This window comes from Pongo abelii, chromosome X (assembly GCF_028885655.2).
Source record: "Pongo abelii isolate AG06213 chromosome X, NHGRI_mPonAbe1-v2.0_pri, whole genome shotgun sequence".
Taxonomy (NCBI): Eukaryota; Metazoa; Chordata; class Mammalia; order Primates; family Hominidae; genus Pongo; species Pongo abelii.
The window spans coordinates 34,464,978-34,492,707 of record NC_072008.2 but is presented as its reverse complement, the minus strand read 5'-3'; the positions used below and the strand labels follow the sequence as shown (position 1 = coordinate 34,492,707).

At 33.6% G+C, this 27,730-nt stretch overlaps 1 long non-coding RNA gene across 1 annotated transcript in view; it reads left to right on the top strand.

Annotated features, from left to right (window-relative positions):
* The window catches only part of LOC129052905 (uncharacterized), a 121,482-nt gene extending 109,733 nt beyond the window's left edge, over positions 1 to 11,749 (top strand). The window contains exon 3 of the long non-coding RNA XR_008518047.2: positions 10,991 to 11,749. This is a non-coding gene — a long non-coding RNA (uncharacterized LOC129052905). The remainder of the gene's footprint in view (positions 1 to 10,990) is intronic.
* Positions 11,750 to 27,730: the final 15,981 nt, after the last annotated feature.

The window sequence follows — 27,730 nt, the reverse complement described above, 5'->3', positions numbered from 1 at the left end:
AGTCTGCAGCCAAAGGCCTGAGAGCCCCTGGCAAGCTGCTGGTGCAAGCCTCAGAGGCCAAAGGCAGATGAACCTGGAGTCTGATGTCCAATGACAAGAGGAGCTGAAGCAAGCATCCACCAAGGGAAGAAGACAGCCAGTCATTGTGGCATGCATGCAGCCCCAGATATCTAAGAGCATCACAGACCTGTTATTGCTCAACCTGAAGTGGCTGAATGCCACTTTAGACATGGTAATCCTGTCCATTACCCAGATCCAAAGTTGCTTCCATATTTTCAGCTATCTTTATAGCAATGCCACACTCATTATCAATTTTCTGTATTAGTCTGTTCTCACAGTGCTATAAAGAGATACCTGAGACTGGGTAATTAATAAAGAAAAGAGGTTTAATTGTCTCACGGTTCTGCATGCTGTACAGGAAGCATAGTAGATTCTGTTTCGGGGGAGACCTCAAAAAGCTTTCACTCATGGTGAAAGGCAAAGGGGGAGGAGTCTTACATGGCAAGAGGAGGCATCTTACATTGCAGGAGCAAGTGATAGAGCAAGGGGGAAAGTGCTACACACTTTTAAACAACCAGATCTCATGAGAACTCACTCACAATCCAGAGGACAGCACCAAGGGGATGGTGCTAAACCATTCATGAAGAACACTTCCATGATCCAATCACCTCCTGTCTACAGCACTGGGGATTACAATTTGATATGAAATCTGGTGGGGACACAGATCCAACCCATATCATTTGGGAATATACCCAATAGTAGGATGGTTGGGTTGAATAGTAATTCTGTATCATGTTCTTTGAGAAATCAACAAACTGCTTTCCATAATGGCCAAACTAATTTGCATTCCCATAAACAGTATATAAGCATTCCCCTTTTCTCCACCACCTCACCAGTACCTTTATTTTTTAACTTTTTAATAATAGCTATTCTGTTTGATGTGAGATGGTATCTCATCATGGTGGTGATTTGTATTTCTCTTACGATTAATAATGTTGAGCATTTTTTCATATGCTTGTTGGTGGCATGTCGGTCTTCTTTTGAAAAGTGTTTGTTCATGTACTTTGCCCAATTTTTAATGGAGTTGTTTTTCACTTGTAAATTTGTTTAAGTTCCTTATAGATTATGGATATTGGACCTTTGTTGGATGCATAGTTTGGAAATGTTTTCTCCCATTCTGTAGGTTGTCTCTTTATTCTATTGATAGTTTCTTTTGCTGTGCAGAAGCTCTTTAGTTTGATCAGGTCCTATTTCTCAATTTTTGCTTTTATCTCAATTGCTTTTGGCATCTTCATCATGAAATCTTTGTCAGGCTCTATGTCCAGAATGGTATTTCCTAGGTTATCTTCCAGGGTTTTTATACTTTTAGGTTTTACACTTAAGTATTCAATCCATCTTGAGTTGATTTTTGTATATGGTGCAAGGAAGGGGTCCAGTTCCTATCTTCTGCATATGCTTTGCCAGTTTTCCCAGCACCACTCATTGAATAGGGAATCCTCTCTTCATTGTTTGTTTCAGTTGATTTTGATGATGATCAAATGATTTTTGGTGTATGGCACTATTTCTGGGCTCTCTATTGTGTTTCATGGGTTGATGTGTCTATCTTTGTACCAGTACCATGCTGTTTTGGTTACTGTAGCCTTGCAGTATAGTTTGAAGTTAAGTAATATGATACTCCCAGTTTTGTTCTTTTTCTTAAGATTGTGTTGGCTATTTAGGCTGTTTTTCAGTTTCATATGAATTTTAAAGCAGTTTTTTTCTACTTCTGTGAAGAATATCATTGGTAGTTTAATAGGAATAGCATTGAATCTATAAATTGGTTTGGGCACTATGGTCATTTTAATAATATTGATTCTTCCTATCCATGAGCATGAAATGTATTTTTTGTTTGTTTGTTTGTTTGTGTCATCTGTGATTTCGCTGAGCAGCGTTTTGTAATTCTCATTGTAGAGGTCCTTCACTTCCATGGTTAACTGTATTTATTATTTTTGTGGCTATTGTGAATGGGATTGCATTGTAGGTTTGGCTCTCAGATTCAATGTTGTTGTTGTATAGGAATGCTACTGATTTTTGTGCATTGATTTCATATCCCAAAAATGTGCTGAAGATTTTTTATCAGATCAAGGAGCTTTTGGGCAGAGACTCTGGGGTTTTTTAGGTATAGAATCATATCATCTGCAAACAGGGATAGTTTGACCTCCTCTCTTTCATTTTGGACGCCTTTTATTTTTTTCTCTTGCCTTATTCCTCTGGCTAGGGCTTCCAGCGCTACAGGAATAATGAGAGAGGGTATTCTTTTCTCGTGTCGTTTTCAAGGGAAATGCTTCCAGCTTTTGCCCATTCAGTATGATGTTGGCTGAGTATGTTCCTTGAATACCTAGTTTGTTGAGGATTTTTAACATGAAGGGATGTTGAATTTTTAACATGAAGGGATGTTGAATTTTATCAAATGCGTTCCCTGCATCTATTGAGATGATCATGTGGTTTTTGTTTTTAGTTCTATTTATCTGGTAAATAACATTTACTGATTTGCATATGTTGAATAAAGCCTGCTTAAGTAGATTGTGGTAGACTAGCTTTTTGATGTGCTGCTAGATTTGGTTTGCTAGTATTTTGTTGAGGATTTCCATCTATGTTCATGAAGGATATTAGCCTGAAGTTCTCTTTTTCTGTTGTGTCTCTGGCAGGTTTTGGTAATAGGATAATTCTGGGCTCATAGAATGAGTTAGAGAGGAGTCCTTACTCCTCATTTTTTTGGAATAGTTTCAGTAGGAATGGAACCATCTCTTCTGTATAGAATTCAGCTGTGAATTAGTCTGATCCTGGGCTTTTTCTGGTTGGTAGGCTTTTTATTACTAAATCAATTTCAGAACTCATTATTGGTCTGCTCAATTATTCAATTTCTTCCTGATTCAATCTTGAGAGGTTTTATATTTCCAGGAATTATCCATTTCATTATATTCTAAATTCTTGCTTTGGGGCACCCCATTTTAGAATTTGAAGGTGCCAAGATCTGATTTCTGAATAAATGAGGTGGAACTTTAATAACACCAGTTGTAATGTAATGGGTGTGAAAACTACCTTGTTCAATTTTGCATTGCTTATTTAATATTTTATTTTTATTTTTTTGTGGCTACATAGTAGGTGTATATATTTATGGGATACATGAGATATTTTGATACAGGCATGCAATGCATAATAATTCTATTATGAAAAACTAGATATCTATCCCTTCAATGCATTGCATTTTTTAGCCAAAAAATGATTTTAAAACAGAAATATTTGGAATCTATTTATGTCACATTTTCACAATGATAAAGAAAGAAATAGATTTTACCTAACATTTCACTAAGCACAATGCCATACACGTAGTAGGCACTCAATGTTTGTTTTATTCATAGGACACATATGAACACTCTCATACAAAGACACACATACAATTATTTTGTATTTTAAATTTGTGATACAAAAAAGAGGTTTTTTTCTGCAAATAAAAGCACTCAAACTCATGATTTATGAGTAAAGAGAAAATGTGCATAATGAAGGATGAAAAAATGCATTGATATCTGCTGAAAGAGCTACTACATACAGACTTACAAGTAATGTGCATAACCTATTTAAACAGACTGCCTAATGTCACGGACAAAAAAAAACAAATGAAATGAATTTTAAAAGTTTCATTCAATTAGATATAATACAGCTGGCTGTGAAACAGTGCCACAATTGAAAACAATCTTACGCTTGTTAAAATGAACTAATGGTAGTAAAGAGAGTATACGCAAATCAGATGATGACTGGTAAATTTTAGAATGTAATGAGTTCTCCTTTCAGTGGAATCAAGTGGAAAAACAATTATTAAAAAATTACTATGTATGTGATAATGATCCAGGACCAGAAATAATTCTTTATCATTTGTTCTTTTTAAGATAACAAAATTTTGTTCTTCATGGATGAAGTACAACTGGAAAAGTTCTATGGCATTTTGATTGATTTAATCTCTAGGTAATGAAAATGCTTCTGAATTCAGTATCTAGTTCATATCTAAAAGCATATCTAATATTAGTATCTGCAAAAAGTCTATGCAAAGTTTGTCTGAATGAATATGTGGTAGTGACTTATTCACACATCCAGTTAATCCTTTTGGCATTTACAGCATTATAATTGTATTAAAAGGAGGATAATAATGTTCATGTTTAATCTAGTGTAGTATCTAATGAGTGTCATTTCTAATATTTGTAAAATAATAGAATCCAATAAAATCTTAGAATTATAACATAGCTCTTTTATAACATCAGTACTACTTCTATTGTACATATGCTAATGGAATGTCAGATGTTAACAAATCCCTTTTTTATGTTGGATACATTGAACTGAATACCGACCAGCTAAATGATATCGATTAAAAAAAAAAAAAACTTTTTCCCCCATTTATTTATATACTTCTGTAGGATTTAGAAATGTTAGATATGGATCTACTATGTACAAAAAGAAACTGGAGTTTTATTGACTGTGGCTTCTTAAAGTCAATAGACAAAATCTAAAAAAGAGTATCTCAATTAGTTTTCCATGTAGCCACATTTAAATTTTTATTTGCAAGTTTCAAGTTTCTCAATCATTTTAATTCTGTTTACCAGGCATCCATACCTTTCTCTGCATCTTAGCTCTTGGTTTTCATTCAGTCATGTCTTAACTCTTAAGAAAAACATCTAATTCTTCGTCACGGAGCAAACACATGAGAATCCCAGAATCACCCATTGGAGCATGCATGGCCCGAGTCAAATCTGTTGAACATTCTATCCTGTTCACTACATAATAGGTTTATGTAATAATGTAATATGCAATACATAATAAAATATGTAATTTTTATTGAGTCAGTAAGTGGTGAATGAATGTGAAAGCCTAGGATATACAGTACACTCCTGTAGACTTTATAAACACTATACATGTCAGCTACACTAAATTTATACAAAATTTCTTTCTTCAGTAATAAATTAGATTTTGCTTACTGAATGAACACCATTGTATACCTAGTCCATCATTGACCAAAACTTTGTTATGCAGTGCATAACTGCATATATGTGTGAATGTGTCCATGTGTATGTGTGTAATGTTGAAGAAGTAAGTGAATAGAGTCAAGGGACTAAAGCAATACTAAGTATTTCCTATATGTAAGATGTTTTATATATTCTATGTTTTTAATCTTCAAAATACCTATGATAGGAATGTATTATTATCTCTGTTTTTTTTTTTTTTACAAGTAAGGAAACCTATGGGAAGTCCTAACCAGACTACGTATCCACTTAACGTTTGAACCAGCATCCCGACTGGGGTATCTACTTTAAAGATGTACCTATAAGAATATGAAAACACATACACAGAAGGTTACTAATTGAAATTTTTTATAATAGCAAAATATTGGGAAAAATACTGAATGACCATACAGAGAAAATAACTGAATAAACTATGGCACATATACACAAATGAGTGTGAGGAGGCTATAAAATGAATACAGAATTTTGGTGATCCCTATGAACTGATATAGACTTATTTCCAGTATGTATTGGAAAGTGAAAGATGTCAAAGTGCAAAAGGTACCTATGGTAGGTATAGTACCTATAGTAGGCTACCATTCATATAAGAATAAGGATATATATATTATATATATAATTATATATTATATATTATATATATAATATATAATATATATTATATATAATTATATATTATATATTATATATATAATATATATTATATATTATATATATAATATATATTATATATATAATATATAATATATAATTATATATATTATATATTATATATTATATATATAATTATATATTATATATTATATATTATATATATAATTATATATTATATATTATATATAGAGAGAGATATATAATATATATATCGAGAGAGAGAGTACATACAATATACACTCAAAAATATTTTGGAAAGGAAAAGCCAGAATCTAACAAGATTGGTTACTAATAAGAGGTGAGTGGGAATAACGCAGTAAGAATGGGGGCAGAGAACTGAGTACTAAGTATAGGAGGGTGACAATTTTCTCATTGAACATTTTCATATAGCTCTGATTTTGAAACTATGTTAAAGATTCACATACTCCCCAAGTAAATAAAAATTAAATTTCGAAATAATTAAAATAAAAAATATGGGAACCAAAAATACAATAAAAAGCAGTAATAAATAAACCAAACTATATTATGAATGAAAATTGTAACTACGCTAAAGAAAAAGGAGAAAAAAGAATTAACACAAATAAGTTTGAAAAACAGTAAATGTATCCTGTAAGGCAAAGCAAAATGAAAACAAAATAAAACAAAAACTGTACACAAATACTCTAGTTAGAAAATTTGCTTTCACAGGAGTGTGAATTAAAACTCTGAAGCTATTTTATCCTTATTTTATAAATGAGCAAATAAAGAAATACACTGTGGACCAGAGTCAGGTTTCTCCCCATTAGAGAAAATAGTTACAAATAAGAAAGAAAGAAAACTAGAATGAACACTTGGTGCTTTATTGCAATTGTAAGTGTCAGTATGAAGTCATGGATATTATTATATATAGGAATCAATAGGTTTAGAAATAGAGATATTTGTGTGAGGACACACACACACACACACACACACACACAATTTCTTAGCTCTCTCTGATGAAAGCTTTAGAAGCAATGACATCCCAGTAGCAATAAATTGACAAACGTGGTACCTAGATCTTAGTTTGTAAATACTACTTTCCAAGTAAAAGAACTAGAGATCCTTGGATAAGCAGTTGATACCAGGGATTGGGGTGGGGAAAAGATAACACGAACCAAGTTGATTTTGTGGTGCCAGAAAGTAACAAAGGGCTCAAAAATGATGGAGGTGTGATGAACGGTACATAAGGGCCAACTTGTTGGAGCCACTAACAGCCAAATCTGGAAATAAATATTCATGACTCCATATTGACATAAATAAATAATTGTGTAAATAAATAAACAGAGGTGGGGGAAAGGGCAGCTCTTCCTTACAGTAGAATTCCAGACAATAAATGTAAAAGGCATGACAGCAACAGAAAACGATAACTATTTAAACACCACAATAATAATTGTTACAGGCAGGAATCATGATAACGAAAATAAATGGGTAAAAGTATGAGAAATGTGATATTTACATAGTCTCATAGTATCTTCATAAATCATTAATGACAAAAGGGAAAATTGTAACTTCACAGAGAAAGAGACAAACAAACAAACAAACAAACAAACTTTGGCCAATGCAAGCTTAACTAAGAGACTGAAGTTACCACCACCAGTAATAGTATATATTGACATCACATAGCTCCAGAAATGATACACTGGAAAGAGCATGACATTACTTCTCTTGTATTTGTGCCAAAAATGCTTAATCATAATCTTCTTGTTTTACAAAATAACTGGTTTATAATCTTAAAAATGTCAAGATCTTAAAAGACAAAGTAGACTGAGGAACTGTCACAGATTAGAGGAGTCTAAGAAAGCATGACAAATTGGCAGGGTGCGGTAGCTCATGCCTGTAATCCCAGCACCTTGGGAGGCTGAGGCGGATGGATCACAAGGTCAGGAGATCGAGACCATCCTGGCTAACACGGTGAAACCTCGTCTCTGCTAAAAATACAAAAAATTAGCTGGGTGTGGTGGCGGGCACCTGTAGTCCCAGCTACTCGGGAGGTTGAGGCAGGAGAATGGCGTGAACCCGGCAGGCAGAGCTTGCAGGGAGCTGAGATGGCACCACTGCACTCCAGCCTAGGTGACACAGCGAGATTACGTCTCAAAAAAAAAAAAAAAAAAGAAAGCATGACAAATTGATACATGTAGGATACTGAATTATAATCTCAACTAGAAAAGGGACATAGTGGAAGACTGGTTAAAAAAAAACTAAAATCTCTAGATGTGTTAATAGTATTGAATTAATGTCTGTTTCCTAATGCTGTAATAAGGTTATAGGAGATGGTAACATTTGGGTTAGCAGAGTGAAGGGAATTTAGAAACACTTGATTATTTTTCTGTAACTTTTCTTTAAATATTAAAATATTTAAAATTCAAAAAGCTAAAATATATACTCTGATAAAAGTGTAAGTTCTGGTTTAAATGATAAATTAAATGGGCCTTAAGGCCAAGATATATTATTTTCTGGGTAAATTGGGCCATAGTGTCTTCCTTGATGCTGAGCCTTTATAATGTTTACATTACATATACAAGAAATCTTATAATTAGTACATTTAAAAATTACGTGTATGACTAAATAATATTTGTAAAAAATCATATTCAGCTAAGATGTTTACAGGTGAATTACACTTAAGATCTAATTATTACATATATTATTTTCTGCAAAATAATAAAATCAATATAGCTATAAGTTATAGTGTAACAACAAGCTACACAAAATGCAGTTTCAACACAAAGATAAATATATCATATTTATATAGAAAACAAAAATTTGTAAGAATAAGATTTTCCCCTGTTGTTGGGAGTGTAAATTAACCCAGCCTTTATGGAAACCAACATGGAAATTCCTCAAAAATATTAAATAGAGTTACCATATGATCCAGCAATCCCACCACTGGGTGTATAGCCAAAGGAAATGAAATCAGTTTATGAAACTTTTCACAACATCCAAGACATGCAGTCAACCTAAATGTCCATCAATGCATGAATGGGTAAAGAAAATGTGGTATATGCACACAATGGGATACTATCCAGCCTTAAAAAAGAAGGAAATCCTGTCATTTGTGACAACATGAACGAACGCAGAGGACGTGATGTTAAGTGAAATAAGCCAGGCACAGAAGGACAAATGTGTCATAATCTAACTTGAAGGCAGAGTGTAAAAAAGTCAAACTCAAGAATTGGAGTTTCTGTTACTCTCTGATAAATGGTGGCTACCAGAGGCTGGAGTAGTGGACTGGGGAGTTGTTGGTAAAAGGACACATTTCAGTTAGACAGGAGAAACAACTTCAAGAGATCTATTGTGTATTATGGTGACTGCATTTAATAACAATGTATTGTCTACTTTAAAATTGCTAAGAGAGTAGAATTTAAGTGTTCTTACCAAAAGAATATGATAAGTATATGAGATAATGCATATGTTAATAAGCTTGATTTAGCTATTTCACAATGCATACATATATTAAAACATCATGTTGTACACCATTGACATTATTTTGCCAATTAAAATAATAAATACATTTTTAAAAAGAAAAAGGAATTCATAATTTTTAGCTGAAAAATGAAACAAATTTCACATTATGTAGACTGTCCTATGCAGGAGCAGCGATATTGGTATTTATTTTCAAAACTATCAAATTATTTTCACTTTTTAAAAATAGATGGCATCTTGCTGTGTTTGTCAGGCTGGTCTTGAACTCTTGGCCTCAAGCAATCCTCCCGCCTCAGCCTCCCCAAGTGCTAGGATTACAAGCGTGAGCCACTGTGCCTGCCCCACAACTATCAAATTTTTAATGCAAAATTTTACAAAGTCCTTGAAAACTTATTAAGAGGTTTTGGATTTTACTTTAAGTAGCTGATTTATCCCAATTTTGATACGAAATGCTAACATGACCTCCAAATCCTATTCAAAAAATCTTCCTGCTAAAGGTATTTCTTGAAGTAATATTTTGCCTCATAGCAAGAAGTAAAATAAGTCACACTTATATAACAACTTTCCTCCAGATACCTCAAAAAGTCTCCACAATTATTTTATATTTCTGAAATTTTGCTTATTAAAATAACATCTGGCCGGGCCTGGTGGCTCACGCCTGTAATCCCAGTACTTTGGGAGGCCGAGGCGGGTGGATCACGAGGTCAAGAGATGGAGACCATCCCGGCTAACACGGTGAAACCCCGTCTCTACTAAAAATACAAAAATTTAGCCGGGCGTCGTGGCAGGCGCCTGTAGTCCCAGCTACTCGGGAGGCTGAGGCAGGAGAATGGCATGAACCCGGGAGGTGGAGCTTGCAGTGAGCTGAGATGGCGCCACTGCACTCCAGCCTGGACGACAGAGCGAGACTCCGTCTCAAAACAAAAAACAAAAAACAAAAAAACACATCTGCCTGAATGCTTTTTCCTAACACACATTTCCTAACTTACACTGTCTTCTCATTTAACTTAGTTACCATCACTTAGACTAGGATGCACCACTTCACCTAGTTCTCTTCTCTGTCATCTTTCACAATGTAAAACTTATTTCTCCTCCCTGTAATATCTTCTCTCAGCCATATACTGAACCATTCTCCTGTGTAGCATGGCTTGCTAGAAACAAATTATTATTTTAGAAATCAGAAATCTGCTTTCTTCTCTTCAGATGTGTTCCACTTATCCTGGAACTGCTGTCAATACTTGCAAAAGGACAACTGTAAATGCAATTGATAGACCCTTTCAGGACTATGTATTCGTTTTATGTAGATTTGTCATTTTCCCATGTGCTACATTAGATGTAAGTTTATAAACCCAAACAATTTTGGAAATTGATGTTTGTGTTAGAATAAACAGTTGGCTATAAATGTGGCATATCATAGCACCCACACTGCTGGGATCAAATCCTGCCACTGCCACTTAATAGCTGTGTGGACTTGGGAAAGTTAGGTAAACATTACATGCTTCATTTGCCTCATTAATAAAATGAAAATAACAGTACTTAACCTTGTATATTATTTTGAGTTAATACTTATTAAACAAAGTGACACATAATAAAAGGTATATGTGCTTGAAAAATGAATAAGGTCCACTTCCCACCAAAAGTGGAGTAACTTGCAACATATTAATCCTGCCATACATAACTATAAAATCCAGACAAAATAGTAAAACAAACAAATATAAACAAAACAAAATGAAACCGACAAAAGCACTAATTACAGGTACAAGGGAATAATCAAAAGCAGGCACAAACTCAGGAACTGGGGGGGTTTACGCTGGATAGAGTCTAATTGTAAACTATTTTTTTTCTAATAGGAGACGCTCCAGTTCAAGGACAGCAAGGAGTGACTACAGATCAAAAAGAAAGCTAGAAGCAAGCAAGCAAGGAAGAAATGAGGAGAAAAGGCAAGCAAGTAGGCTTCATCAGGACTGCAAGAGCATCTAGAAAGTGATGGGGAAAATGAGGAAAAGAAGGGGAACACAGAATGGGGAACACCAAAAATGCACAGAAGCCTAGAAGAAAGCAAGAAATATAAGGTCGAAAGAACTGAGCAGACATTTCAGCTACTGCCCACCACAAAGAAAACATATTTAACAACCTGTTAAAAGTAAAAATCAACACTCTTCAGTGGAAGAAAAAATTAGTAGTATCTACAATGTAATACCCACAAGACAAGGAAAAAAATGGGAAAACGTGACCTGTAATAAGGATTGAAAGCACTTAATAGACACAGGTTCTGAAATAACTCAGCTGTTTGAGTAAGCAGACTAGGACTTGAATATAATTATCATAAATGTGTTTAGATATTTTAATAAAAAATGGGGAAAACGAATGAATGAATAGACAGAGAATCTCAATAGAGAAATTGAAACTATAAGAATGGAAATTCTAGAGCTAAAATTACAGCATTTAAAAAAAATCTCCGCATACAACTTGAATAAGTTTGGAGTACATTAGTTAAGCAACATAAGTCAATCACAGAAAGATAAATACCACATCATGTCACTCACATGTGGGAACTGAAAAAAAAAAAAATGAGCCCATGGAAGTAAATAGTTGAATTGTTGGTATTAGAGGCTGAGAAAGGTAGAAGGGAAGGGAGGATAGGGAGAGGTTGGTTAATTGATACAAATTTACAGCCAGACAGAAGGAATGAATTCTAGTGTTCGGCAGCACTGTAAGGCAAATAAGGTAACTAATTTATTGTATATTTCCAAAAAGCTAGAAGAGAGGATTTTGAATGATCACAACATAAAGAAATAATAAATGTTTGAAGTGATGAATATTTTAATTACTCTGATTTGATCCCTACACATTGCATATGCACGTCAAAATATCACCTTATATCCCATAAATATGTATAATTTTAAATGCCAACTAAAACACGAGGAAAAATCTATGCATAGGATTAACAAGAAAAAGGAAAGGACAAAATAAAGCATCAGTGAATTTAAGGATAAATCGGCAAAAAAGAATAAAATCTGAAGTAAATGAAGGATAAATATTGAAAATAAATGAGCATTGCTTTAGTGACATTTGGGAAAATATCAAACAGTTTAATATACATATAATTGTATTTCTCAAAGGAGAAAAGAAAGAGAACGGGACAGAGAAATATTTGAAGAATTAATGGCTGATAATTTGCAAATTTTGTGAAAAACTGACTTACAAATCCTAGAGTCTCATCAAAACCCAAGAGGGATAAATATGATCAGACTTAGGTACAGCATGGTCAAGTGATAACAAGAAAAAAAGACAAAATCCTTATGGTAGCCATGAAAAGCAAACACACTGCATTCAAATGAACACAGAGTTATAGAATATTTGACTTCTCATCAGAAACAACAGAGGCCATATATCAAAGGTACTGCATAAAGTGCTGAAAGTCTTTTTTTCCTATACCCCATGATAATATCCTTCGAAGTATATATTCTCAGATAAATGAAAGCTAAACAAATTGTTGACAGCAGAACTGTAATATAAAAATTTCAACAAAAAGTCCTTTAGACTATAACGAAATGATACTAGGTACAACTGGAATATACAGGACAAATAAAGAGCACTACAAATGATATACACATAAATAAATATACAAGAGTATTTAGATTTTTTATTTTCTTAAGTTAATTTAAAAATGTACACAGTCAGCCCTCCGTATTCATGGTTTCCATATCTGTAGATTCTGCCAACTTCAGCTGCAAAATATTTCAGAAAAAAATTGCATTTATATTGAACATGTACAGCCTTTTTTCTCGTCATTATTTCCTAAACACTGTATAACAATTATCTGCATAGTACTTACATTGTAATAGTTATTACTGTAAATAATCTAGAGATGATTTATAGCATACAAAAATGTGTATAGGTTATATGTAAATACTATGCCACTTTAATATTAATATTAGAGACTTGAGATTTTAGACAGTTTTGTATCCACAAGAGGTCCTGAAAACAATCCTCCACTGATACCAAAGGACGATTATAATTATTTGCAGGGGAAAACACAATATTGAGGGCTTTATAATATATATATATATGTATATATATATGGATATAATATATACTACTGTAATAGCATATATACTAGATGGGGCATAATGGTTCTTAAATTTTCTGTTATGTGGTAGACTATTAACTCTGAGAAACTATGTAACACAAGTTTGAATATTTCAATCTGTAGCAAAACAAAATAAAGTAAGAGTACAAAGGGAATATTGCTAAAAGGCCAATAAATGAATCCCAAAGGGATTAGGAAAACATAAAAATAATCATAAGGAAGGCAGTTGAGTGGGAATGGAAAAACAAAAGTTGGGATAGAAACTCAATAGCAAACAATAAATATAAATAAAAATATATTAAGAAGGGGAGTAACAGAAGAAACAATGTTAGATCAGAGTCATTTCATCAGAAAAACATAAAAATGACAAATGTGAATATGCTTAATAACAGAGCTTCAAAATATATTGTAATGGTTTGAATTGCCTCCTTCCCAAAAGATTTGTTGAAGTCTTAATCTCAAGTACTTCAGAATGTGACCTTAGTTGGAAATGGGGTCATTGTATATATAATTAGTTAATATTAGGTCATATTGGAGTAGGATAGTCCCTTAATCCAATGTGACTGGTGTCTTTATAAGAATACAGCCATGCGAAGATACAGAGACAAATGAGGAACACCATGTGAAGATGGAGGCAGGGATTAGAGTGATGTGTCTACAAACTAGGGAATACCAATGATTGCTGGCCATCACCAAATGCTAGGAGAGAAGCCTGGAACAATTTTTTCCTTAGATCTATCACAAAGAAGCAATACTGCTGATACTTTGATTTTTGACTTCTGGCATCCAGAACTATGAGACAATAACATTCTGTTTTAAGCCACCCAGTTTGTGGTGCTTTATTATGGCAGTACTCAGAAAGATACATGAAGAAAAAAGTAATGGAGTCAAAAAGAGAGGCAGACAAATCCATTATAAAATTTAGAGTTTTATATGACTTGTTCAGTGATTGACAAAACAACTAGCCAAAAAAAAAAAAAAAATAGTGAGAACATAGAAGAGGCATATACTATGAACCAACCTGACCATATTGCCATTCTGCTCAATAATGCTCAATAATTTTAGATTACACATTCTTTCAAGGTTCACATGGCATGTTCTACAAATTTAAAAATATTTAAATGTTGTAGATTACGATTCATAGCCAAAAGGTAATGTAATTCAAACTAATAAGAAAAAGATAAATATAAAAGGTCAAAATTTAGAAATCAATCAAGACACTTTAAAATTACCATGTGTCAAAAAAATCATAATAGAAATAAAATATTTCAAGCTGAGTGATAATAAAATACAACATACCTCCTTTTGTACGTGATACAACTAAAGCAGAGATTACAGGGAAAGTTGTGGCATTAAAAACTCATACTGAAAACAAAGAGATTATTAAAACTAGTGATTTAATTTTCATTTAAGAAACTAGAAATGGGAAAACAAACCTAAAACCGGAAAAAAAGAGGAAACAATTTAAAAGTAGAAAAAACGATATAGAACACATGCAAAAATAGAGAAAATTTAACAAAACCAGAAGTTGGTTCTCTAAATATATAACCAATTTGTTAAATTGCTAGCAAGAATAATCAAAAGAAAGATGTTATAATTGGAAAATAAAGAAAGGCTATCACTACATATCCTACAGACATTAAAGGATAATGGGAATTTTTTTTACATTTTTAAGAGAATCATTTAAAAAAACAATCATGACAATAAATTTGGTAACTCAGATAAAAAAAGACACATTTGTAAAAACCAAAATTTATTAAAGGTTATATAATTATTAAGAGAAAATAAGGATAATCCTATATTTATTAAAGAAATTGAATATCTTGTTAAAAACCAAAGAAATCTAGTGCAAATGGTTTAAGTGCAGGATTCTATGAATCACTTAAAAAGAAATTAATACCATTATTTGAAAACTATTTAAAATATTGAGACTGCAAGGAGACTTATTCACTTGCTTTATTTGGTCAGGAAAACCTTGTAACAAAACTTGATAAAAATGCTATTACAATAAAAACTGTACATCAGTATTGTTCATGAACCTAAAATAAAAACTCTTAAGGAAATTAAGTAAAATATTATATGCTTTATGATGAACTGATATTTATCACAGGAAGGCAAGGTGTGTTTAACATTTAAAAATCAAGAATATATTTCTCCATATTAGCAAAATAAAGCAGAAAACATTTGATCATTGAAGAGATACAGTAAAAAGCATTGGAAAATTCAGACCCATTTATAATGAAAACTTGAAGAAAACTAAGAATAGAACACTCTAACTCTGATAGGAGGCATCTAAATATCATCTAAAATTATATTGAATGATGAAATATTGAAAAAGTTTTCCCTAAGGTAAAAAAGAGAAAGAGTGTTCAGTCTAAACACTTCTATTGAATACTCATCTGGAGGTTCAAGCCAGCACACTAATGAAAATAAATAAATATCTAAAGGTTGAATAAGAAGATGTAAAACTGAATCTATTAATAATATAATTATCTACATACAACATCCTTAGCAATCTACAAAGCAATGACTATAACTAAGTGAACTTAGCTTAGTCATAGTTTACTAGGTCAATATATAAAAATAAACTGTATTTTTTTATATCAGAGTGATAGCTCCAAATGGACTGCTATACTGCTTACTTATTGCTTCCAAAACAAAAGCATTGCTAAAAATATTAAAGAAGATTTCATTATATGGAGTGATATATCCTTTTTAAAGATGGGAAAACTTATATTTGCAAGATGTCAACTCATCCCAAAGTGATATCAGTAACCCAATCCAATGACAATATGTGGTTTTATTTTTTTTAAAAAAAGGACAAACTGATGATGTTCAATTAATAGAAGAGAAAAACAAATATGCTTCTCCACAAAAATATGTTCTTTATTGCATAATTTCATTGATCTAATGTAATATAATATTTATATTTCTAAATGCAGTTTTAAAAAACACATACATATCACATACAATTGATATTTTTCCCAATATTTTGTTGACTACCTGAGTAAGTTTGCATGCTGCATTAATGCTGAAAACATTAAACAGTTCCGTCTCTTAAAGGGAAATCTTTATAGAAAGTTTTCTTAAAGATGAGTAATTTGCAGCCCTGAGAGATATGTGTAACTAATATTAAAAGAGCTTACATTGCCAAATAAGAGAACAGTAAAGGCTTAATAGGGATGCTCATTAGAAGGCTCCAAATTTATAACCACACAACTAAGCGTGGATTTACATGTCTCATCAGATTTCTTCATGACTTGACATTCAGCCATTTCTAAAAAAACTAATCATCTTACCTGAGAGTATATCTTAAGAAAGGGGAAGTTAAATTTATCTAAAATCTTTTAATATTCTTACTAGACAAAAGCCCTCCAAAATGAATCAAGTCATTAATCAGTGTTCACGTCCTGTAGAACACAGGTCTCCTAACAACCATGTGACCAGATCATCCCATTTAATGATACAATTTATAATGTGACTTTTTTTTTGCCTTCTTGGGTTTTTACAAATGCTGAATTGATAACTCCATCAAATGAAGCTAGATGATCTCTTGCCACTGCCACATTTTCTGTTTGTCCTGTTCATCTCGACTTTCTACGTTATGAGTGCATTGATGTCTGTAACTTGCACCAAAACTTCCTTTTGAGCACCATTAACACTCCGTTCGTCATAGCAAGACCTTTAAGGTATAACTCAGCAAATAACTGATTCTATTCTCCACGTTACCCTTATCCAGTCTATCGCATTCGAGGAAATACACATCTTTCAGATCTTTGTGGTCAGATATTTAAATACCTTGAATGTTTTGCTGCTCTGTCAGACACTTAAGACTGTGAACTGATGATGTATAAACAGTGTTAATGTCACATCTCTTTTGTATTGAATTTTATCCTTCTAGGTTCCTACCTTCCAGTCAACTATTTTTGGCCCACTGACAGTTTTAAATGTCATTGGATTAAACATCTTTTTAATCCGTCACACCAAGAAAATGTGAAGGTCTGCACCATAGGATGCTTCTAACATGTTTAACACTAACCTCTTTGCTCCACGTCTCTGAAGGAGAATAGGCTGATTCTGCAAAATATATCTCACTGATAACATTTTGCTTGTAGGATGCCTCCTTGTTTTAATACTCCAAATTAATAGAATGTGTTTTTTATCTTCTACAATATTTCTAACTTGGTGTTTATATAGAATGTTTTCCTCTACAAATAAATGTATTTGAAAAAAAAAAACAGAAAGTCTTGAATTATACTCCCAATTCAATTGGTTCATTACCAAAATCATGCATAAATGAATAAACTTTTTTATTTTTACGTCTTATAGATACATAATAGCTATATATATTTATGTAAGGTATGTGATATTTCGATACAAGCATAAAAGGTGTAATAATCAAATCTGGGTAATTTTGGCACCCATCACCTCAAACATTTATCATTTCTTTGTCTTGGGAACATTCTAAATCTACTCTTCTAGTTTTTTAAAATATATAATAAACTGCTAACTACAGTCACCCCATTGTACTACTGAATACTAGATCTTATTCTTGCTATCTATATTTTTGTGCCCATTAACCAACCCTTCTATTGCTCCCTCCCCACTACCCTTCCTAGAACCATTTTGAAATGCATACCAAATATCAACAAGGGCAAGGTCCTGTCTGTTCTGTTCAACATCCCTAGATCATCAGTACCCAACTCAAAGTAAGCGCCCAGAATTGTTTCAAATTAATTAATCAGTTTAAAAGTGGCTATTAGGCTCAAAAAACTTTCATGTCCTCTTCACCCTGAAAAAGTAAATTCTTCCCATTTTGCTTATACTATAGGTTGATTATCTTGGCAGGAGAATGGCGTGAACCTGGGAGGCGGAGCTTGCAGTGAGCTGAGATCTCGCCACTGCACTCCAGCCTGGGCAACAGAGTGAGACTCTGTCAAAAAAAAAAAAAATTCTCTTTTATATAGCTACAGAGTTCTTTTTCAAAACAAATTATTATGCATAATTATAATACCTAAAAAATAAATAGTAAACTCAAAATGGTCATCTCTGTCAGTTCAGGTCCTCCCAGAAGCAGACACCTAGATAGATACAGAAGTGCAAGAAATGTATTGAGGTAAATGCCTATGAAAGAATCATCTGCAAGGAAGCAGGATAGAAAGGGAGAGACATAGACCATGAAGCATGTCTGACACCAATGAAGGGAGAGGGAGATGAAGATAGGTAAGAAAAGCCCTAGACTATATTTCATAGCTTCATGTTGTCCATTAATGAGGTCATATATTGGTCATGCTTCATTAACCTTGCTATGCTCAATCACTGACTAGGAGCAGTCATTGCTGCTCCTAGTCACTGACCAGGAACTTGCCACTAATGTAAACATTGCAGTGAATTCCAAAGGTTGCATCTGGAGGCTTTCAGTTAACCACTCCCTGCAGCTGTCACATATCTTAACGTTGAACTACTTATCAAATATTTTGGAAACCTAACAAATGAGGTTCTAGTCACTAGGGAAACAACAATGAACAAAAAAAGGTTTACAATTTTCTATACCCTCATTGAACTTTATTGTGAGATGACTAGATATTTAAAAACTGAAGGAGTGTATTTATAATACAAGTGATACAAAAAAGTATGAATCAGGTTAACAGAAATAAGGATATGATTTATCATTCTACATAGAATATTGAGGAAAGCCATTTGTGATAAGGCTACGTTTCAGCACTGACCTAAAAGTATCTATGGTCAGTCACAGAAATATCTGAAGGAAGATCATTACTGGGAGTGGGGACAATTGCAAAGGCCCTGAGGCAACAATATGCAGAGTGAATTGAAGGATCAGAAAGGAAAACTCTGTGGCTGGATCCTGGTGAATGAATAAGGAAAAAAAAATGTTTGATGAAGCACAGAGGTTGGGGAAGTTGGGGATGCAGATAATATAGAGCTTTGTGTACAATAGTAAGAATGCTAGATTTTGCTCTGAGACAAGAAGACACTGAAAAATTTTGTGTAGAACAGTGGTATGATCAGAGTATGTTTTAAAAATATCAGTGAAGAGGGGAGTAGATTGTGAAAAGGCAAGGTTAGAAAAGGAGTAACAGTTTTATCCAAAAGGGATAAGATGATATAAGATGGATAGATACCTTCAGCTAATATGGTAGCATTGATGATGGTGTCAATAACTGATTGGATTTTTTATTTTTAATTTTGAAAGTAAAATCAACAGTTTGCTGATGGATGTGACAGGAGTTATGGGGAAAGAGAATAGTTAAGAAAACATCTAATATTCTGACTTGAGCAACTAGTAGATTAGAAATACACCAGTTTCTCCCACAGTCTTCCTCTGAGAATGACAAAGATTGTGGGAGGAACAGGTTTTAGTATTCAAAATCAATTAACTTTGAAATGTTAAATGTTTATTTATCACTTAATGAATAATATTTACTTGATATAAAGCCAAAAATGACAGCAAGAAGGCTGTTCTCATAAAGATAGATATTTTAAATAGACCTCTTTAGTTAATATTTTAGTATGATATTGGCCTCCTCATCAAATTTATTTTTGTATTTTTTCTACTTATACATAATCAAGAAAGTCTCAAATTACGCAAATAAGTAGTTTTGTTTTTATCTTTACAAGTTTCAAGATGGAGATTTATCAAGGCCTAAACCTAAGACAAGGAAATGGTGGATGCCATTTTCCTTGTCAATGGACATATTTTTAAGAAGTTTAATCTTATTATAGAGCACTGTTGTCCAATAGAACTTTATGCGATAATGATGGAAATATTCTGTATCTGTGCTTTCCAGTATAGTAGCCATAAATATAAAATATATGTGACTATAGCCCTTGAAATGAGGCCAGTGCAACTGAAGAAGAACATTTTTAATTATGTTTAACTTTATTTTAAATTGCAAAACTGAATGTGGCTAGCAGCTACCTATAGAGAAGCACTGGTGTAAAGACACCAGAGGGTTATATATTTGAAAATAAAAGTTTCCTTAGTGATAAAGATAAATATTGGTGGTCTCCAGGCTGTTGAAATTAGAAAACAAAAGCTTTTAATGATGTGCTTGTAATTATAGTTTAAATTGCTTAAATACAGTTTAAAATTAATTTAAATATTTTTTAAGAAAACACATGAAAGCCTCCCACTCCACGTTGGGGGCAGGAGCTGAAAGTAACACATTTAAAAAATTGAGTCATCTAAACTAACTTTTAACATTTGCTTACCAATTCTGAAATGAAAATATGACTTGCATTTTCTTTGAGATTCAAAAAAGATCTTCTCTTTAATTTTTCATTAAAAATATGCCAGGAAAATCATCCAAAGATATTTTATCTACCTATGCAATGTGGATAACAGATGCACCGATTGTTTATTGCCAGATTTGTAGCATTTACACTTTCTTGACATATTAAAATTGTAAGTCATTGAGTCAGGGAGTATCTATTAATATTTACCCTTTATCATATGTATTCCAACTCATGATCATAATAGAGCAAGCATGGCTTAATGCTGAAATGGCACAATTATTGTGGTCAGTCTTTAGTGAAAAATGTAGGTCTTGGTTTATATATCATATCATATCATATCATATCATATCATATCATATATCATAAATGCGAAGTGGGATAGTGAGCTCTGAGTCATTTCTAGGGATCTTACAATATTCCATTGAAATTTTAATTTTAAGGACCCTATAGCTTGCTGGTCACTAGATTGTGATGTCCTTCAATACAGAACACGTATTTTGTCTCCTTTATTCTAGTACTTACCACAGAATTTTGCCTCCTTGAAGTTTAACGAAAATATTAACTCTTTAAATGTCACCTAATTTTATTGTAAATGAGCTAGTACTTATTTTTTATTTGCAATCATTTCATTTCCTGCCAGTTTGTTAACCCCTATTAGTTTATTTATATTATTTCTCTCTTCAGCAGTTGTTTGCACATTTTCTTAATTTCCATTCACTTCAAAGTTTAATTAAATGATACTATTATTTTCCAGATTGTTAATGAAAATATTAAATAAGATCAAGATAGCATTTCATCAGGACACCTACAAACAGACCCTCCAAAGGGAGCAGCTAATAGTTAGCAATAATATGTTTATTTAGGTCATTCTATTAGTTTCCATTTCAAGTCACCTTTGGCATATCTGGAGAAGACTTTTCATTTTAGACCAAGTTATTGATCTAATTATCTTGTTAACATATGACTCTAAGCATTTATTTTAATATAATAACCTGGCAATTTTTAAGGACTATTGTCAAGGATCATAAAAGCACCCTGATTATGTTTGTCAAGCTGGTTACTATCAATTTTGGCAAAGTTCAGGGTAGGAAATAGATCCTGTAAGGAATAATTAAGGGAAAATATGACAGAATACATAAAATAGCCAAGATGTAAGCATTGCATAAATAACTTATGAAGAATAACATATAGTTTTGTTGTTGTTGTTGTTGTTTTGCCAAAGTGATAGTAAAACAGCAGAATGGCCTGAATCTACAGCTGTAAGAATTTAGGTTAGATATATAGTTTGCTTGTAAAAGTATTGTTAAAGAGAGTGAAATGGTTTAGTTAGGGGGGTTCTGGGGTGAGGGAGGGAGGGGGAGACAGGGATTGTGGAGATAAGTATATTAAGTAATAGAAGTATGAATGCAGAGAGGAGATATAAGCTCCATAAAGAGACAATAAACATGAGGGAAAACACATTGGGAATAACAAAGGAGAAAAAATATGGACTTGAGTATAGTTTCGGTTCATAATGATTAGTAGGTTGCTTTAAGCAACCCAACTCCTACATGAATGTGGAAGAGTCCAAGAAAAAAAATAAGAATGCAAGAATGCAGAAAATGTTTCTGGAGGTTATTTACTCAATAATATTTTGTTGTGTGTTTATTTTTATGTTTTGCTACGTGTCAATAATAAATGCTTATATATTTATGAACCAGAATAGAGAGAAATATGTTAGGACATTCATGTAATATTTTTTCCTTAAAAATATAATGAAATAAAAGGTAGATATATTAGCTGTCTATAACTTAACTAAAAAAACTTGATTTTTGTGAAAACAAAAAACATAGCATGAAACATTTTAGGATTAGTGTAGAAACAAACAAATTATCTGCCTCACCAACTAACAACAACAACAACAAAAGACCAGAAATCATAAAACATGAAATAAGTGAGGGTTTGTGGTAAGATATTATGATCACAGAATAGGGTTATTTCAATTGTGTTTAGAAAATAGAAGTAAAGCAGGATTTGGAGAGAGAGAGGGTTTAATGTTACTAGAAAACTGAGATGAGAAAAAAGTAAAGTTAAAGCCCACAGTTCTTATGTGCTTCCTTCTTCTCTATCACAGAAAACAGAAGATACTAGTAAGAGGATTCTGACTTCCAAAACAATCAAGGTGATTGTGTAGATATGTCTAAAAGCTACCCATATTTTTTAATACAAGAAAGTACAGCTTAATAAGCTTGACATTAACCTAAAATATAAACATATGTCGTAGATTATTAAATATATTATTAATATTTAAAACTATAGGAAGTCATACCTAGGGTGTAAGACACATTTAATAAGAACAATCGAAAGTACTGGAAGAAAACAAGACTCTGCCTAGTAATCCAGAAAATTCTCCTGGATCATATCCAAGACCATCAGGGTGATACCTCCACAAGTCAACTAGAACCACAGCATTACTGAGATGAAAGTGCCCCCTAAAGCAGTTACAGCATAGACAATAACAAGTAAGTCCTTTCAAACATAGGGAAAGCCTCTCTAAGAAGGATGGATACAAACAAGCACAGACAGGGAAGACTGTAATAAATAACTCACTCTTCAATGTCCAGACACCGAAGAAAATCTACTAGCATCAACACCATCCAGGAAAAGTTAACGTTACCAAATGAACTAAATAAGGTACCAAGGACCAATCCTGGAGAAATAGGGATCTGTGACCTTTAAGAAAAAGAATTCAAAAATAGCTGTGTTGAGGACACTCCAAGACATTCAAGATAATACAGATAAAGAATGCAAAATTCTATCATATACATTTAACAAAGAGATTGAAATAGTTACAAAGAATCAAGCCGAAATTCGGGAGCTGAAAAATGCAATTGGCATACTGAAGAATGCATCAGAGTCCTTTACTGTCAGAATTGATGAATCAGAAGAAAGAATCAGTGAGCTTGAATACAAGATACTTCAAAATACACAGTAAACAGAGACAAAAGTAAAAAGAATAAAAATCTATAAAGCACACCTACAGGACCTAGAAGATAGCCTCAAAAGCCAAATCTAAGAGTTACTGGACTTAAAGAGGTAAAGAAAAAGATAGGGGCAGAAAGTTTATTCAAAGGGATAATAACAGAGAACTTCCCAAATCTAAAGATATCAATATCCAAGTACAATAAGGTAATAGAACACCAAGCAGGTTTAACCTAGAAAAGACTACCTCAAGGCATTTAATCGTCAATCTTCCAAAGGTCCAGGATAAAGAAAGGATCCTAAAAGCAGCAAGAGAAAAAGAACAAATATTATACAATAAATCTTCAATACATCTGCCAGCAGACTTTTCAGTGGAACCCTTATAGGCCATGAGAGAGTGGCATAGACTATTTAAAGTACTGAAGGAAAAAAATCTTTCACCCTACAATGGTATATCCAGCAAAAAATATCCAGCAAAAAACATGAAGGAAAAATAAATACTTTTCCAGACAAACAAAAGCTGGGAGATTTCATCAACACCAGACCTGTCCTATAAGAAATGCTAAAGAGAGTACTACAATGAGAAAGAAAATGATGTTAATGAGCAATGTCATAACTAGAAGGTATGAAATTCACTGGTAATAGTAAGTACACAGGTAAAAATAGTATAACTCTGTAACTATGGTGTGTAAACTACTCTTATTCTAAGTAGAACGAGTAAATAATGAAACAATAAGAAATAATAACAACAACAACTTTTCAAGACATAGGCAATACAAGAAGAAATAAATAGAAGAAAATGTTAAAGCACCTGGAGGATGAAGTGAAGACTTGGAGTTTTTATTAGTTTTTTTTCTTGTTTGTTTATGCAAAGAGTGTTACGTTGTTATTAGGTTAAAAATAATGGTAGTAAGATAGTATTTGCAAGCCTCATGGTAACCTCAAACCAAAAACCAAAAAATAAAAAGCAAGAAACTAAATGCTATCATGAGAGGTAATCACCTTCACTAAACGAAGGCAGGAAGTAAAGAAAGAAGACCACAAAACAACCAGAAAACAAATAACCAAATGGCAAAAGTCCTTACTTAACAATAATAACATTGACTGTAAATGGACTAAACTCCTCAATCAAAAGACAGAGTGGCTGAATGAATTTTTAAAAAAGACTCATTGATCTGCGGCTCACCAGAGACACACTTTATCTATAAAGATACCCATAAACTGAAAATAAAGGGATGTAAAAAAGATCATCCATGCCGATAGAAACTAAAAGAGAGCAGGAGTAGGTATCCTTATGTCAGACAAAATAGATTTCAAGACCAAAACTATAAGAGGAGACAAAGAAGTTCACTATATAAAGATAAAGGAGTCACTTCACCAAGGGGATATAACAATTTAAAATATATATGCACCCAACACTGGAGCATCGAGATATATAAAGCAAGTATTATTAGAGTTAAAGAGAGAGATAGGCCCCAGTACAATAATAGCTGGAGACTTTAATATCTCACTTTTAGCATTACACAGATCCAGACAGAATATCATCAAAGAGACATCAGACTTAATCTGCACTATAGACCAAGTGAATCTGATAGATATTTACAGAACGTTTCATCCAATGGCTGCAGAATACACATTGTTTATCTCAGCATACAGATTATCCTCAAGGATAGATCATATATTAGGTCACAAAACAAGTCTAAAAACATTCAAAAAATTGAAATGATATCAAGCACCTTACCTGACCACAATAGAACAAAAATAAGTGAATAGCAAGAGGAATTTTGGAAACTCTGCAAATACATGAAAATTAAACAATATGTTCCTGAATGACCAGTGAATCAATGAAGAAATCAAGAAGAAAATATAAACTTTTTTTGGAAAAAAATAATGGAAACACAACATAACAAAACCTATGGCATACAGCAAAACCTGTACTAAGAGGGAAGTTTAGAGCTATTAGTGCCTGCATCAAAAAAGAGGAAAAACTAAAAAAAAAACATCTAAAATGCATCTTAACAAACTACGAAAGCAAGAGGAAACCAAATCCAAAATTAGTAGAAGAAAATAAATGATAAAGATCCGACCAGAAATAAATAAAACTGAAATGAAAAAGACAATACAAAAGAAACATAAGGTTGATTCTCTTTAAAGTTACCTTTAGCCAGACTAAGAAAACAGAGAAAATCCAAATTTAAAAAATCAGAAATGCAAAAAGAAACATTAGAATGATATTGCAGAAATTCAAAGGATCATTAATAGCTACTGTCAGCAACTGTATGATAATAAATTAGAAAAAGATGATAAGAAATGGACAAATTCCTAAACAGATACTGATATGGTCTGGCTATGTATCCCCACCCAAATCTCATCTTGAATTGTAGTTCCCATAATCCCCATGTGTCATGGGAGGAAACTGGTGAGAGGTAACCGAATCATTGGGGCAGGTACTCCCATGCTGTTCTCGTGATAGTAAGTAAGTTCTCATGAGATCTGATGGTTTTATAGGGAGCTTTTCCCCTTTTTTCTGGGCAATTCTCTTTTCTACTGCCACGTTTAGAAGGACATATTTGCTTCCCCTTCTGCCATGATTGTAAGTTTCCTGAGGCCTCCCCAGCCAGGTGGAACTGTGAGTCAATTAAAACTCTTCCCTGTAAAATCAACTAAAAATTAAAAATTTCCTTTAAAAATTGGACAGTTCTTTATAGCAGAATGAGAATGGACTAATACAGTAAATTGGTACCACAGAGAGTGGGGTGCTGCTGTAAACATACCTGAAAACGTGGAAGTGTCTTTAGAACTGGATAACAGGCAGACGTATGAACAGTTTATAGGGCTCAGAAGAAGACAGGAAAAATGTGGGAAAGTTTCGAACATCATAGAGACTTGGAGGGCTCAGAAGAAAGGAAGATGTGGGAAAATTTGGGACTTCCTATAGACTTGTTGAATAGCTTTCACCAAAATGCTGATAGTGATATGGACAATTAAGTCCAGGCTGAAGTGGTCTCAGATGGAGGTAAGAAACTTGTTTGGAACTGGAGTAAAGGTCACTCTTGCTGTGCAAAGAGACTGGCAGCATTTTGCCCCTGCCTTAGAGATCCATGGAACTTTGAACTTGAGAGAGATGATTTAGGATATCTGGCAGAAGAAATTTCTAAGCAGCAAAGTGTTCAAGAGGAAGCAGAGCATAAAAGTTTGGAAAAATTGCAGCCTGACTATGCAATAGAAAAAAAAGAAAAACATTTTCTGGGGAGAAATTCAAGCTGGCTGCAGAAATTTGCGTAAGTAACAAGGAGCCGAATGTTAATCACCAAGACAATGGGGAAATGTCTCCTGGGCATGTCAAAGACCTACACAGCAGCCCCTCTCATCACAGGCCTCGAGGCCTAACAGAAAAAAATGGTTTTGTGGGCCACACCCAGGGACCCCTGCTGTGTTCAACCCAGGGACTTGGTGCCCTGTGTACCAGCCACTCCAACCGTGGCTAAAAGAGGCCAAGTTACAACTTGGGCCGTGGCTTCAGAGGGTGTAAGCCTCAAGCCTTGGCGGCTTTCACATCATGTTGAGCCTGCGGGTGCACAGAAGTCAATAATTGAGGTTTGGAAACCTCTGCCTAGATTTCAGAGGATGTATGGAAATGCCTGGATGTCCAGACCAAAGTTTGCTGCAGGGGTGGAGTCCTAATGGAGAATCTCTGCTAGGGCAGTGTGGAAAGGAAATGTCGGTTCAGAGCCCCTACACAAAGTCCCCACTTGGGCACTGCCTAGGGGAGCTGTGAGAAGAGGGCCACCATCCACCAGACCCCAGAATGCTAGATCCACCAACAGTTTACACTGTATGCCAGGAAAAGCCACAGACCCTCAATGCCAGCCTGTAAAAGCAGCCAGGAGGGGTATTGTATCCTGCAAAGCCACAGGGGCAGAGCTGTCCATGGCCCTGGAAGCTCACCTCTTGCATCAGCGTGACCTGGATATGAGACATGGAGTTAAAGGAGATTATGTTGGAGCTTTAAAATTTAATTACTACTTCTTTGGATTTTGAATTTGCATGGGATCTGTAGCCCCTCTGTTTTGGCCAATTTTTTCCTTTTGGAACAGGAGCATTTACCCAATGCCTGTATCCCAACTGTATCTAGGAAGTAACTAACTTGCTTTTGATTTTACAGGTTCATAGGCAGAAGGGACTTGCCTTGTCTCAGATGAGACTATGAACTTTTGGGTTAATGCTGAAATGAGTTAAGACTTTGTGGAACAGTTCAGAAGGCATAATTGTGTTTTGA